This window comes from Ammospiza caudacuta, chromosome 1, assembly GCF_027887145.1.
Source record: "Ammospiza caudacuta isolate bAmmCau1 chromosome 1, bAmmCau1.pri, whole genome shotgun sequence".
In the NCBI taxonomy this organism is placed as follows: domain Eukaryota; kingdom Metazoa; phylum Chordata; class Aves; order Passeriformes; family Passerellidae; genus Ammospiza; species Ammospiza caudacuta.
In genome coordinates, this window is record NC_080593.1 from 85,507,143 (window position 1) to 85,521,378 (window position 14,236).

Genomic DNA, 14,236 nt, shown 5'->3' on the forward strand with positions numbered 1-14,236 from the left:
GAGTCCAACAAAAGGATACAACAGAAACAGGGCACTGTGTTTCTTTCTCAGATATTCTACAGCATCTGCCCACAAGAAGAGAATGCAGAGATGGCCATGGTGTTCCCAGGAAACTTGGCTAGGGCACTCATCACCTCTGCATCCAAGGACCATGACTATCAACCATTGTCCCAAAGCTATTTTCAGAAATACACAGCATAATATAACCAAGACTTTCAACTCCCTTCACCCTCCCCCCCAGTTCTCACTTTAGGAAAGAATAAACAGACTCTGTTCCATCATCATGTGGTAAAGGGGGAATTTATCACTGCTGATCCTTTCTCCAAGAAGAGTTCAAACCATTCTAGCAAATATGTCTTATCCCATTGCACCTGAAACAGCAAAACCTCAAAGACAGCAGTCTTGAAAGCCGCAGAATTCCAAGAGACATTTCACCTCTCTCAGTATCAACAAGGCAGACTTTCATGCCATGTGCCTAGATTATTCCAGATTTAGTTTGGCAATCTACAAGCTTGATATAACCTGTAATTTCAGTTCATATCATATGTCAGAGAACTACTCATTTTCCTCTAACATTTTACTCACTCCAAAGTTATCATTTGAGACCCAGGGATGTAATGACTTACCAAAGGTTTCTGAAAGGATTCAGGAAGAAGGTCCCTCCCACTAATTTACAGGAGCAGTTACATGTTGTATTATCCATGATATGGGAGAAGGTGCCCTACTCTGCTAAAAAATCATCCACTTTAAAACAACTGATCTTCATGACAGCTTTTACTGTAACCATTCAGGAGGGGTAATCTGCATTTCCCATGGGTTAACTAATTGGGATGCAATTAGCAGGTTTCATTAAAAGCTCACTTGACTTGTAAATGAGCATTAGTGCTGGGCTTTGAAGAACCCATCCTTATTCATCCTGAGTATATTTCTGTTCAATCCACACCTGAGTCTCTGGTCAGTGCCACTACAGGTTGTTTGCCTGTAAAAACCCAAGCAGCATCCATAAAGCTGCTGCCACCTTCTAAGGGAAAGTGACTCACCCAGTGCTCATAATCTCCTATTTTTGTCAGTGACTCCTCACCACTAACAGAATTCCCTGGTCTTTCCTCTACAGAGACCAGGAAAGACAGAACTGTCACAAGGGCACTATTCTAAAGCAGAGGATGAACTTGCAATGCCCTCAGTCCTAAAAGCCATGTCCATATGCTCTGTACGAGCTGATCCATCTGTGACTTATGGAAGACCCTAGGAAGGCAAAGAGGGAAGGAAATTTTCAGTCAATGGATGCACATTACTGTGAATGTGAAGATCTCTTTATTAAAAAGTTTTAGGATACCTTGGCACCGATATTCAGTGCTCCTATGGACATTTGAAGTCCAAAAGCTGCTAGAAACCATGACCCCCATTTTCAGATGAATGGATCTGTATGAAAACATAGTGTCTGTCTCTCTACACACATACCTGCTGACAAGATGGTATCCAGGGAAATAAAGCATATAAGAGAAGGAAATGTCAAATATATCCAACCAAATCATCTAAAGTCAGGGTATTCTAGTTGTTTCATCACTGAAGATGTTAAGAGACTGTCTGCAGACAGGATGCCTCACCCTGATGATCAGTTTTCTTTAATGATGCTCTCATAGTGGAATCTGGCTCTCTAGGATAGTGCCCTCCACATTCCCAATGTGACAGAGGAGCCCTACTGAGCTAAAGGGAGAACTGCTATCCAGTTCAACAGATGGCATGAGAATGGGAAAGACCTGGCACAGGACTAGCTCAGAAGTGCACAGTTCAACATCTATAAAGAAAGAGAAGTCAGTGAGGTAGCATCTGTTTACTTCATAATATTACGTTTCAAAACAGCCACTGGTCTGGGAGGAAAAGTAATGGGAATCAAGACTATTTTGCCACATCCAAGTTTAGATTGCAACATGCTCTCCTGACCAGCAGGCAGTGTAAAGATAGCAAACCTGTAAATAAAGCTCAATGCTAATAAAGGGATTCCTTGGCAACCTCTTTCCTTTTAATTCCTATAAAGGATTGTGGGGTTTCAACTTTTTTGGTAAAGGATCTCCATTCCTAGATTTCCCTGGGTGAAGAGTTGCAACTGGTATATTTTGGACATCGCCAGGAGCAGGTCCAGTTTCCAAGAAAAACAATCCTAACTTCTTAGCCTGCTTTCCTACAGAAGGAGGCTTATGCAACCACACTGTAGCCAAGCCAGTTGGCAAGCTGCATGCAAGCCTGATAGAGGCAGAGGTCTCAGGAGTTATCTTCCTTGTTTATGAAAACACTGGGCCAGGTGGGCACACTTAAGAAACACTGCACTGTGAACTGGCAACAATACTCTCATAGCTGAGATAAATCCAAAGAAAAGCAGGCTTCCATAGTCTTAGCTTGGATAGAAATGTTAGCACAAAGTGAAGAGAAGCCTTTTCCCTGACCCCATTAATAAAGTCCACTCTGAGATTTAGAATAAAAAGGCCAGCAGAAAATAGTAAGGGGCTTCACCACAATGTTTGCTGCAACCAGTGAAATTTTTAATTGAGCAAATACTTAAATGCATCCTAAAAATGCTTACCATTGGACATCAAAAGGCACCCCTCCACCTATTCCCCACCCCACATTTCAGTGGTCTGAAGAAGCACCTGAGTGCATTTCACACACAAACATATAGACACACTTCCTAAGAAAGAGCTGAGCTGCTCTAGGCAGAAGTTACACCTGGAAATCTGGCCTCATTTAGCACCATCACCTCCACAACCACGTGCAGAGCAGCACAGCAAAAGGGAGCAACAGTAGGGTCCCACCCAGAGTGACACCAGCCCAGAGCCCCTCAGTTTGCCTGCTGCCACTGCTACCTGTGCCCAGGGAAGATGATGGTGCCTCGAACTCCAGGGGGACATCTGCTCATTTGGGGCTGTCAGAAAACAAATTCCCAGCACAACACTCTGGTGCTGCTGGCAGAAGCAGTGCATGACCCAGCTATGCCTCTCCTCTGCCAGCTGGGAACTCCCTGCCTTGGAAGGATACCTTTGCCAGAAAGATCCAGACGCTTTTCACCCATTTACATCCCAAGCACAGATGAGAACATGACCAAAGGTTTCTAAAAAGCCTTCGCAAAGATTCTTGCTAGAGTCATTTAAGCACTCGCAAGACAGAGGGCTGCAAACACTTGTTTTATTCACAGAGTGCACACCATACTCTTCAGCAGAACTGAGATGCAGAAATCCATCTTGCATTTAGGCAGAGCTTTTGGACTACACATTAAAAAACACAGGAACACACTTCTGAAATCCAGGTGGGGCTGTATGCGAGGATAAAAGCCAACTCACACAGTGCTAAGAGAAGGGATAGTTTGATTAACAAAACCAAGGAAAACCATGCAAGTACCACAAGATCTTTAATATGCAGCCAGGGCAAACAAGACCTACTTTAAGAACAAATAATGTCCAAGTGAAGAAAATAAATCAGACCAGAACATGGTATAACGAGCACCAGAGGCAAGCATCAGGATCAGCTGCTCTGCTGGTTTACTGTTTGCAGGAAAGCTACCAAACAGTGCTCTTCAGGCTCTGCTGTTTGCTCTACACTGCGCTGAATTTTAAAGAGTCCGGTGTTAGAGAAAGAAAACCCAAGCAGTTCTGATATTAACATATACCTGTACAAAGGTAGCCAGAGGAATACAGCTCTGGAACAGCTCTCCTCCTTATGCTTCTCTGAGAGGTTAAGCCCTGGAAGAAGACTAACAGCATGGGAAGAGCATCCTGCTTAGCTCCTGCACCCTGTCTCAGCCCCAAAAGCATCATGAAACACAACCAGAGCTCTCATCTAAAGTTTCACGCATATTTCCCCTTTTCCAAGCACGTTTTCTAGTCTCCATGTGTTTGTGGTGGTTTTTTTTTAACCTGTCCTCATAACTCACTCCTTTTAATCCTAGGATTAGCCTTGTTGCCCTTCTCTGTACCCTTTCTAGAGCTGTAAGTACAACTACTAGCCTCAGAACTCAGGAATAGATGGAGCTGGAGTGTTAATGCATCCTTGCTACACATCCCACACATCTCCATTAAAACATGTAAGCAGCTTTAAGAGGCAAAACAATTTCAGCTGTCCCTTCGAAGCCTAACTGAAGGTGGCAGATGCCCACATCCCTAGCATCCTGCCCCTTCCTGCTCTGCCCCAACCCTAAAGTCATTCTGCCTTGGTGAAGAGAAAAGCAAAGCACATTCTTTGGGTCTGTTTTAGAAAACCTGATCAATGCTGCTTTGACATACCAGCAACACATGTTCCCATTTCAACAAATGGGAGTATTTCAGGCAGACCACCACTTCAGATGGAGTGGGGCTCCTGGCTGCTGAATCAGCACTTTCCATCCTGCTGGCAATACAGAGTTATGCGACGCTTCAAAGGAAAGCGGGGAAAAGGGGGAAAGGGATGGGAGGGGGCGCTGGCACTCGAGCAACAGAAGCGGGCAAGAGGATTGTGCAGGAGTTCATCTGCCAAACCAATTCACTGCAAACTGTTCTTATAAAGATGCCACAGTTTCAGCCCGGCTTGCAGCACCAGGGTTATACAATGAGAGCCATGCGTGCCCGCCTCTCCCCGGCGGGGAGCTGGGCCCGGGGAAGCTCCGCACCGCCCCCCGGGAAGGGTCTCCGTGGCCAGCGAGGGGCTGCGGGCACGGCCGGGGCTCGGCAGGCCCGCTCTCCGGCGGGCACACGGCCGCACACCGGCAGGAAGGTGGCAGCACCCCGGGGTGGCATTTCTGCCAAGTGCCCATCCGCCAAGCCCTCCCGCAAAGCCCGAAGGCAGCGGGGGGAATACCGGGCAGTTTGGCGGCAGCAGCACCGCCAGCAGTTGGCGGGGCAGGTCTGCGCTCTCCTCCAGCGCGGGGCGACGGGAAGCCCGGCTCCCGGCACCGCCGGGGCGAGGCGAGCAAACAAAACGCGGCAAGGAAGCCCCGAGTCGGGAAAAGGGCCGACCCCCCGAGCCCCGCGGCCGCCGGCCGAACCCCGTCCGACCCCGGGGGCTCCGCGCCGGCCGGGGGGCGCTCTGGGCAGGGGGGTGGGGGCTCGCCGGCGGCCCCAGGAAAAGGAAGTTTGCTCTCCTCCTCCTCCTCCCACCGGCCTCCGCTACCGAGAAGCCGGCGAGCCCTCACCCACCCCGGCCCGGCCTCACCCCGCTGCGGCTCCCCGGGGGCAGCAGCCGCCGCCCCCCTGCGCGCCCCGCGCCGCGCCCCGGCCCCTTACCTGCAGGGCGGGCAGGCGGCCGGCACCGTCCCCGCCGGGCGCCGCGCACCCGCCAAGTTTGGGGCGGGCGCGGGGGGTCGGGGAAGGAAGGGTCGTGGGCGGCGGCGGCGGGGACGGGAGCGCGGGCGGGGAGGGGGATCCTCCGGGCGGCGCGGTGCAGTGGGGCGCGGGCGGGGGAGAGCGAGCTCTCGGAGCCACGCGCCTCAAAACCAACAGTAACAAAAGAAAAAATTAAAACTGAAAAAAAAAATTAAAAACACACAATTAAAAAAAAAAAAAAGCGATGAAGGAAAAAAAAAAAAAGCAAAACACACCCAACGCGAATAGGGACGTTCGCGCCACCGCAAAGGCGTCCCCGGGCTGCGGGAGGAGTCTGCGGAGAAAACTTCTGCCTGCCTGTCCGCGCTGCTGCCGGCTCCGGTGCTAACGGCGCCCGCCGCCGCCGCGTTCTCCCCTCGCGCCCAGCTGACTCCCGGCGGGCCCCGCCCCGCTCCCGCCCCCGCCGCACGCAGCCGCAGCCCCGGCCCGCCGAGGGCAGGGGGCGGCCGGGAGCCCCGGCGGCCGCGGGCCGTGTGGCGGCGGCTGTGGTGGCGCCCCTGTCCGCCCTCCCCCGTCCCGGGGCCGGCACTCGTGGGGCTGCGGCGGGTCTCCTGCCCTCTAACAAAAGCTCTCCCGCAGGTAGCACCGGCGCGTGCTTTTCTTGGGAAGGGCTGGTTTGTCTTGAAAACCAGCAGAGCATCTGCACACGCGAGGCATTTGTGTTCGGACTTTTTCTTTAACCTCATCGGTCCTGTCCTGTTCTCACATTTTTCCCCGCAAAACTGCGCAGGGCAAGTACTCCAGCTCTCCTTCCTGCGCTCCGGACAGCACGGAGCGGGCTCCCGCCGTGTGCCGCTGGCACGGTGGGCTGTTTAGAGCTCCTCCGTACTGCGAAGCGCCCTGCTCTCCCGGCATCCTCAGGCTGCCACTAGCGCTACTGGAGACTGCTGCTGCGAACTTCTGTGCGCTGGGACCTTCGCTGTTTCACCACGGTAGCTCCCAGCCATCCGATTTGCAAGTAGTTTGCAAACAACTCGGACTGTGGAAAAGTTATTTTAAGGGAAGTAAATCTGCACGCTTCCCTAAGAGCTACTGGTTTAAAACGTATTGACTTCCAACAAGAGCCGTCACACTCTGTGAGGAGAGGAATATTTACTTCACTAGACGCAAAAACACCTCTCATAAGAAAGTGGTCAGCCCTATAAAAGGCAATTGAGCCCCAGGAGAAGTGGGAGAAATCTCTGGGCTTTTCTTCCTAGACGGATGCATGTACACTAATGGGAGTACTGTGGCTGAGCGCCCGAGCTGAATATATTTTGAAATGTAACATGATATCTTCTTTGCTCTTGCTCTTTCTTCCTCCGTGGCTCTTCTTTACTGTATTTAAAGGAATGCTTTTCTTATCAGCCCGCCCTCCGGTCCCCGTGTTTCCAGCCATGCTCTGGTCTCGCTCTGTTCTCACCACTCACTCTCCCTGTTCAAGTCCTCAAATAATCGCTCCAGTTTCCTTTAGCGTGTCACCTCAGCCTCTTGGACACACGTGCCACTCTGCTGCCTGCTCGCTGCTCACCCTGCTCATGCCGCCAGCATGAGCCGGCCTCTCTCGGCACCGCGCTCCCCTCGGCCATCTCCGCTTGATGCAGGGCTGAGCGCTGCTCTTCAGTCTGTCAGCACCACTGCTGCCTGTCCTGTGCTGTCCTGTGCTGACCTGTCCTGTCCTGTGCTGTGCTGTCCTGTCCTGTGCTGTCCTGTGCTGACCCAGTCCATCGGGACCTTGTTCTGTGCGCTGTCACTTCCCAGCCCCGTTCAGCCCTGTCTTCCCACCACCAGGCTGGTTTGTCCTGCCTTCGTGTGAACCAGTATTCACCTTGATCTTGCGTTTTGTGGGTCCAGCCTCAGAGTGCTGGTGCCTCACCAAAGGAGAAGCAGTTTCCTGTCCAGGCTTTCACTATTTAGTGAAAAGGTGAATGTGGTATCACATTCTGCCTGAGATTACTCAGCGGCAAGAAGGCACCTACTCACGGTAGGCTGGCATCACAGTCCCACATGCTTACATAACAAACTTTATGCACACGTAGATCCAGCCCAGATTGGAAGGGAACTCCAAAGATCACCTGGTGCAACTTTTTATGGGAAAGGGATGAGATTGTCACCCTGTCCAATTGCATCTTGAAAGCCTCCAGTTGTGGAGACTCCACCCCACCCCTGGGGATGATTTTCCTGTGGGTGATTGTTCTAGCTGTAAAAATTTTATTTTTTTTTCCAGTGAATCAAAATCAAGGTGAAACCTCTCCTCATGCAACTTGTACCTGCTGCCACTTGTCTGCTCCCTGTGCCTCCCAGTGAAGAGAAAATCTCCATGTTTTTTGCAGCCGTGCATGTACCTGTATGATTTGAGCAGGGTTTGTGCAATAGGTGTCCAGTTGTTGCTGCTTTCGCAGAACCCGCTGCTGTGGGCATGGCCAAGGACTTCAGCACATGCCTCTTCCACACGCTGTTTAGTGCTATTTGCCCCTGGCACATTCCCTAGCTGCACAGTGCAATGGTTATACTTTGTCATCTGTAGTATTTCCACCCTGCAATATCAATTTACAGCTCTGCGTTACAGCGTGTCCTCAAAAAGCGAGAAGTGAAAGGAGAGAAGTTATATAACTGGTCTGGTGCTGCAGAGCCAGCCAACCACCAGCAGGATTGCATTGCAGGGATTCCCACCTTCTAAAACATACCCTTCTTCCCCAAAAGTCCTGCTATCTCAGCCTCTGAGGCAATTTGCACGCTCCATCTTGAAACCAGACCGCCTTAATGACCGTGATGCTCTGCATCTGACACTGAGGGAAGCTGGAGGGATAAAACTCAGGTATTTTTGAAGCATCATGCAGGCAGCCACCTGGCTGCCTTCCAGTGTGCTCTTCCTTTCAGTGTGCTCACTGTTCCTCATACATAAGACTGCTGATCCATCAGTTAATCATATTAAGTACCTAAAATTAACTTTTAAATTATTAATGCATGAGAACATATCCGTTTGCCATGTACATTATTTTAAAGGATTACAGTGTGTACACTGAGTGCCATTAACGTTACATTTTCAAGACAGTAAATTGACTTGTGTGAAAATCAGAAGAGTTGATGGATTCCTCTAAAGATGCCTTTGACAATGATAAAACGTTCAATTGAATTATTGTTATTATTAAGCATGTGTATGTACTTAAATTTTTTTCTAATACATACAAAAATAAGCAACTGCTCAAGTCTTATTAGTATAATATTTTTCATCTTGTGGTGGGTTAAAAAAATAGATACACATGAATATTGAAAATACTCATCTGACAAATAAAAACCCTAGGAAAGATATTTTTAGTTTCCTAGACTACAGCTGTGTTGTTCAAGACAAAACTGTACTGTCGTAAGATTGTTTATCCAAAACAGCACCACTGAAATGGTTAAGTGGAGAAGTAGCAATGCATCTTTTCAGTAGCAGCGAGGGGACATGCTTATCATTTCTCTAAAATAGCCAATCTCTGGCAACACCCTACACAATGCTGTATCATGAAAATAACAGCCTAAAATGCTGATTATTTCTCTAAGAAGAAAAGATGATCGTTTTCTGCAAGAAAAAGCACACAAGAAATAATGTTGGCAATAATGTACTGTGGCTATGTAAACATTATTCCTGCTCAAGGACAGTCTAAAAAGTAAAAGCAAACAGCCTTGGCAGAAGCCTTGATGCCTTCGGGACTTTGTACCCAGAAGTTTGTCCTAGCTCCCTGTTTTCTTCTTCTTTCCACAGTGGTTAAGGGTTAGGGTTAGAGAAGACAGATTCCTCTGACCCATGATGGAAGAGGATGGACAACTTATGAGACTCCCTGGCTGTGCTCAAGGGATTCCAGGCCACTGGGGGAGAAGAGGATGGGGAATGCAGTTCCCTCCTAGCTGGAGAAGGTCTTGCTGCCCTGCAGCTTCCAAGCTCAGAACCTGTGGTGCAATTTGGCTTAGGATATCACTTTATTCTCTTTGTTCTCTACCTCAAGATATCCAAAAAGCGCAGGAAAAGCTCTTTTTAGCATTTATGCTCCTCAGAAAATTGCATTAATGCAAGTTATACTTGCATTAATGCAATTTTCTCATGTGTTCAAAACCAGGTCCAAAATATAAGCAGAATATAGGCATTCTCTCTCTATTTAGCACTACATATAAGACTCAATACCTGATAATAAATGGCTGTTGGAGTTCAAGTACTGTGGACTTGGTTTGCTTTCCACAAAGACTTGAACTCTGCAGGGTGACTTTTCATTTTGGAACTTTGCCAAAGGACACTAAGCTCACAATTCAGTTAGTTCCAACAGAGAAAAAGGTCATTTTCATGTTTTATTAAATAGACTAATGAAAACTGTCTAGTAGATATGAAGTTTTCTTTAGAAACATTATTATATTTCATATATATACTGAGAACAGGCGTAATTTTCTTTTCTATTACGTTGATTTAGGAAATGAAAATCCAATAGCAGAAGATCTGAAGTGGAGAGATCAGAATCTGGCCACTGCTTTCCCTCTCAAAGGAACTTTCATGAAAGCATTATATGAAAGTCAGCATTAAGCATGATCTTGAACTAGTAGAATGCACTGATAAAAGAATCCAGCTATCTCAAAGGGGTCAACTTGGTCATTATTGCCTGGTAGGTATATAGGCAAAAGTGCTGACCAACATTTGAAATGATAATAAGTTTCTTTTGTCATGGACAAAGCTTTTCACCTTAAATAGACAGGAAGTCTTCTAACACAGTCGAATTTTAATAAAGCTTAATCTGGAACAAAACCAACTCAAAATTATTTCTGTTGCTTTTACTATAAATGAAGCAAATGCTTAACATATTTTTTAAAGCTGTCCAGAAAAAAATAAGCCTTTTTAGCATCAAGATGGAAGCAGGGGGAACACTATCCTTTCTTCTGTCTGCATCTTTCTTTTCCATTGTATTTATTTTATCACTCAATATATGGTGGAGATTGTAAGCTGAAAGGGGAAATGAAAGCACTAAGAAAAAAAAACTAAACAAGTTTCCAAAAAAACTCACTAAATATAGCTTTATGAGCTAGAGGATACAAATGAAATTTCAGTATTCACCAAAAGACTGAAAAGACTGAGATTTTCAAAACTTGCATGTTTTACACTAAGTCTTTGCTTAGTTCTGGTTTTTAACTGATTCAGCCAGAACTTCATCAAATACATAATTTTAGAAGTTTAGGGACATTATCTTCTGCCCAGTTGTTATCCAGAGGATTTCTTAATATCAAGTATCTATTATTTCTTAATAGAAAAGACTTTTTCAGTAGTCTAAAGACTGGTGACAGAAAAAGAAAAGCTATAGCATGACCATAACTGAATAAACTCACTGTGTTCATAGACCGCATTGTGGAGATCTACTCTTTGTTGCTAGGTAAGTTATATCTCTATTTACAGCTTTTTCAAAAGGCTGAATAGTCAGGGACATTTTGTAATTTGAGATGGAGTCTTAAGCTCTAGTGAGAGAGATGTGCTCTTCCTGGGCTGCACAAAATAGAGCAGTTACACAAGGTGGTATAGAGGAGAGGGGAATTTTAAGCAATACTGATCATTCAAACAGAAACTACATTAAAAAGACAGATACATTCAGCCCACCCTTCTACAAAAACACATCTGTTCCCACCGCTAGCTCCACAATTAACACATAGACTGATTCAACACTAAGAATTATAAATTGCTGTATTCTCTCAGTTCCAATGAAGTGATGAAGAAAATGGGCACTTTTGGACATCAAAGGTGTTAAGTGAAATGACACCTTAAGAGTGTTTACTTTCCCCAAATCAAAGTCAGCTGCTTTCCTGATGCATAATAAGTTTTCAACTAGGATGCCAAATAACACTAGAAGAAAAATTCAAAATTACACTGCAATAGGAGGAAATTCAGTTCAAATATATACTTTATATTCTCATTTATGACATGAGAAATCAGGATTTATTCAAAATGTAGTGCTCATTCACAGCTTTGCAACAGATAAGGAGAGAAGGCAACAAAAATTGTGACTCAGAATGAAATCCAGCCACACTGCAGTCAGTGGCAAAACTCTTAGAGATCTTAGTGTGACTGTGATTTTGTCTCAAGTATTTTCTTGGTTCCTGAGGGAGGGGCAATTAAAATAATAATAAAGACAAAGAGAAAATCTTCAATGCCATAACTTGCCTGCAGGCTGCAGCTTTTAGAGCATATTTTCACAACAGCTGAAGCAGGATCATTAGGCTAGTGCCATCTGAAAACCAGAAACATTTAAATGGTGTAAAGAAAAAACAGATTACATAGAAGTAGATATTACTTAGCTGAGAGAAGAGGCAGAGCAATCCAGCTGTATTGGACCCAAAACAGATCTTCTCTCAATCAGTGTGCTGAGCTGTGTGCAGACCCAGCACTCTCTGAATTAAAATGCACCTCTGTACAGCACAGCCTTGCAGGGAGCCAGTGTGCCTTTTGTTGCTTGCAGGGTATGGGTGCAGAGCTGAGCTGTGTTTCAGTTTGGTTTTCCCCACGTGCTGTAGGCACCACCACTCTCCACAATAGCTAAGTCATGTCTAAAACCATTCTCCAGAGCAGGTAATGTCGAGTTTTGAGATCGTTCCCATCCTGTGACTTTAATGGACAAAATGCTGATGTCTAATCCTCAATTCAAGTCTGAAATAGACTTTTTGTATTTTAACTGCCATTTGCGAAGGAAGTCATATTTTGCTTTCCTGGTGCAAGAATTACCAAAAAAAAATTGCCAAACCAAAACCAATGTACACTACATTGTCATCTAAATTAATCCCTTGTCATACAGTTATAGTCTCTCATTAATTCTTCTTAGCCAATTAAGCCAAAACTTTCTCATAAATTGGCTGGCAGGAAAAGATTCCCTTGCTCCATCCGTAGCAAGCAGTGGGCTAGCTGCTTAAACAGAGCATTGAGAACTTGTGTTTAAATAGAAATTCTGTCTGCAGCGATTTAAAAGTATAGTTTCTACAAGTCTTGTCTATTTATTCAACTCCACTAAAAGAGTAAGAAATCATTCTCTGCTTTAAATTATTTCCTTCTGTTTGGAAAAATAGTCATGCAAGGAGACTGATGGGACTTGCACTTCATACTGTCTGGTCAGAAGTAGGCACTTAGTGTGTCTTTATTATAGAGAAATCTTGGAGGATGAATTATATGATACACAAAAAGTGATGTACATCCTTTGATGAGAGAGCAGTCTTTCAACAGAGAGGACTGCCCTTTAGTTGTTATCCTGACAAAATGAAGATTTCTTGTGGGGTCATTCCAACCTTGATGATTCTGTGATTCCTCTCCTCTCAAAACTGTGATGGCTGTTCTTTATCAAAGAACCTCTTTTCCATGGTTGTGAGATGTATACTAATAGTCTGCATATATTCTTAGTGCAATCTGTGACTTTTTTGAGAAGTAAATTTTTGACAATTCTTCATTTCACTACCAAAAAATGTAATTAAAGTTACGAAGGTCAAACCGTCCCTGAGTGTTTTCTTCTGATGCTTTAGCAGACATGAAATAAAAAAATAAAATTTTGTTACAACATAATAGCTCACACATTCATCTTCAGCAGCATTCTACATCCACAGGCAGTGAGAAGTCTCAGGGAGTCTTGCAGTAGTTACTACAGCAGTTGAGAGGAAATCCACTGGAGCTCCTCAGGAAGCTCTCACCACCTCTAGCTGCACGTTTAGGACATGCAAGCTTGTCACTGATTGCCTAAGATTTAGCTGTGATTTATTCTGTTTCTCTAAACTTAGTCATGTAAAGGTGCACATCGGTCTAATCTCATATGCTAACTGGACCTCAACATGTTTAGTGAAAAGGAACAGAGAATATCTTTGCAGAAAAGACTTTGAGAACAGTTACACACACCAGATGAGATCAGTTCTTTCTCCTTGACCAGGAGCCTTTTTAACACACTCTGACCACGCTGTGAAGACTAAGGCAGGCTGCAGCATGGCAGAAAGGCCTCAGCTGGGCTGGGGCTCCAGCACTGAGGCTCCCTTGAAGCAGCAATGTGGCTCCTCTGTGATCATGTGCCCACCTCAAGGGGGGGTTCTGTTCCAAACAGCCCTTGTTTTAAGATGACAGATGACATTTCTGGTCTTACATTGCTTGCTTTGTAGGTTCTCCCTCCTGCGCCCAAAGATTTGGTGATCCTCTTATCCTAATATTGTTTGGCAAGCATTTGAACAGACCTTTATCTCAGCCATGCCTCAGGGATGAGATAATGTAGAAAATGCCATATTAAGAAACAACCAAACAAACTTCATTCTGTGAACCACAATGGACTGACGATAGAGCTAGGATATTTACAGCAAATCAATGAATCTGTCTAATTACTATGCTCTAATTTAGATAATTTGCTTCTACAGTGGGAGGCAGACTACTGGTGGATTGTTCCTCCCTCTTTAAGACCTAGAGCTACATATGTCATATTGTGAAAATGAAATTGCCTTCATATTACTCACTGGGAAGAAACTGGAGTCAGGCCAGGAGCAGATGGCAGCTCAAAAGGCAATCCTCTTCCTCCTTGAGAAGTACTTTTACTTTGTACTTCAGTAGAAGTATTGATCGAAGAAACTTGATGCCTTTCACAAACAATAATGAACATAATTTTATAGTGCCCTGGTAGCAGAGTTAGTGGGATTTCTCTGCTTTAGCACATAGGGAAACTGATGCATGTCAGGTTTACAGCATTCCCATGCCCACAGTTTTCCAAAAGATTGTGTTCTCCCTCCGAAGGAAAATCAGCATCTCTAAACTCCTTGCATTCTGCCACAAGCATGGCACTCAAACATCATGCACATGAAATTAAGGGATGCTAGTTAGAGGCAGAGACAAAGCCATTGGCAAAAAAGAGAATTTCCCAAGCTCACAAGAAAGTAAGTAGCTG

General features: G+C 45.5%; 1 protein-coding gene across 1 annotated transcript in view; it reads right to left on the reverse strand.

Annotated features, from left to right (window-relative positions):
• GRB10 (growth factor receptor bound protein 10) overlaps nucleotides 1-5,472 on the reverse strand; it is a 144,833-nt gene extending 139,361 nt beyond the window's left edge. Inside the window, exon 1 of the mRNA XM_058805251.1 lies at nucleotides 5,250-5,472. The gene's annotated coding sequence lies outside the window, so the exon portion shown is untranslated. The remainder of the gene's footprint in view (nucleotides 1-5,249) is intronic.
• Between the last annotated feature and the right edge of the window lie 8,764 nt (nucleotides 5,473-14,236).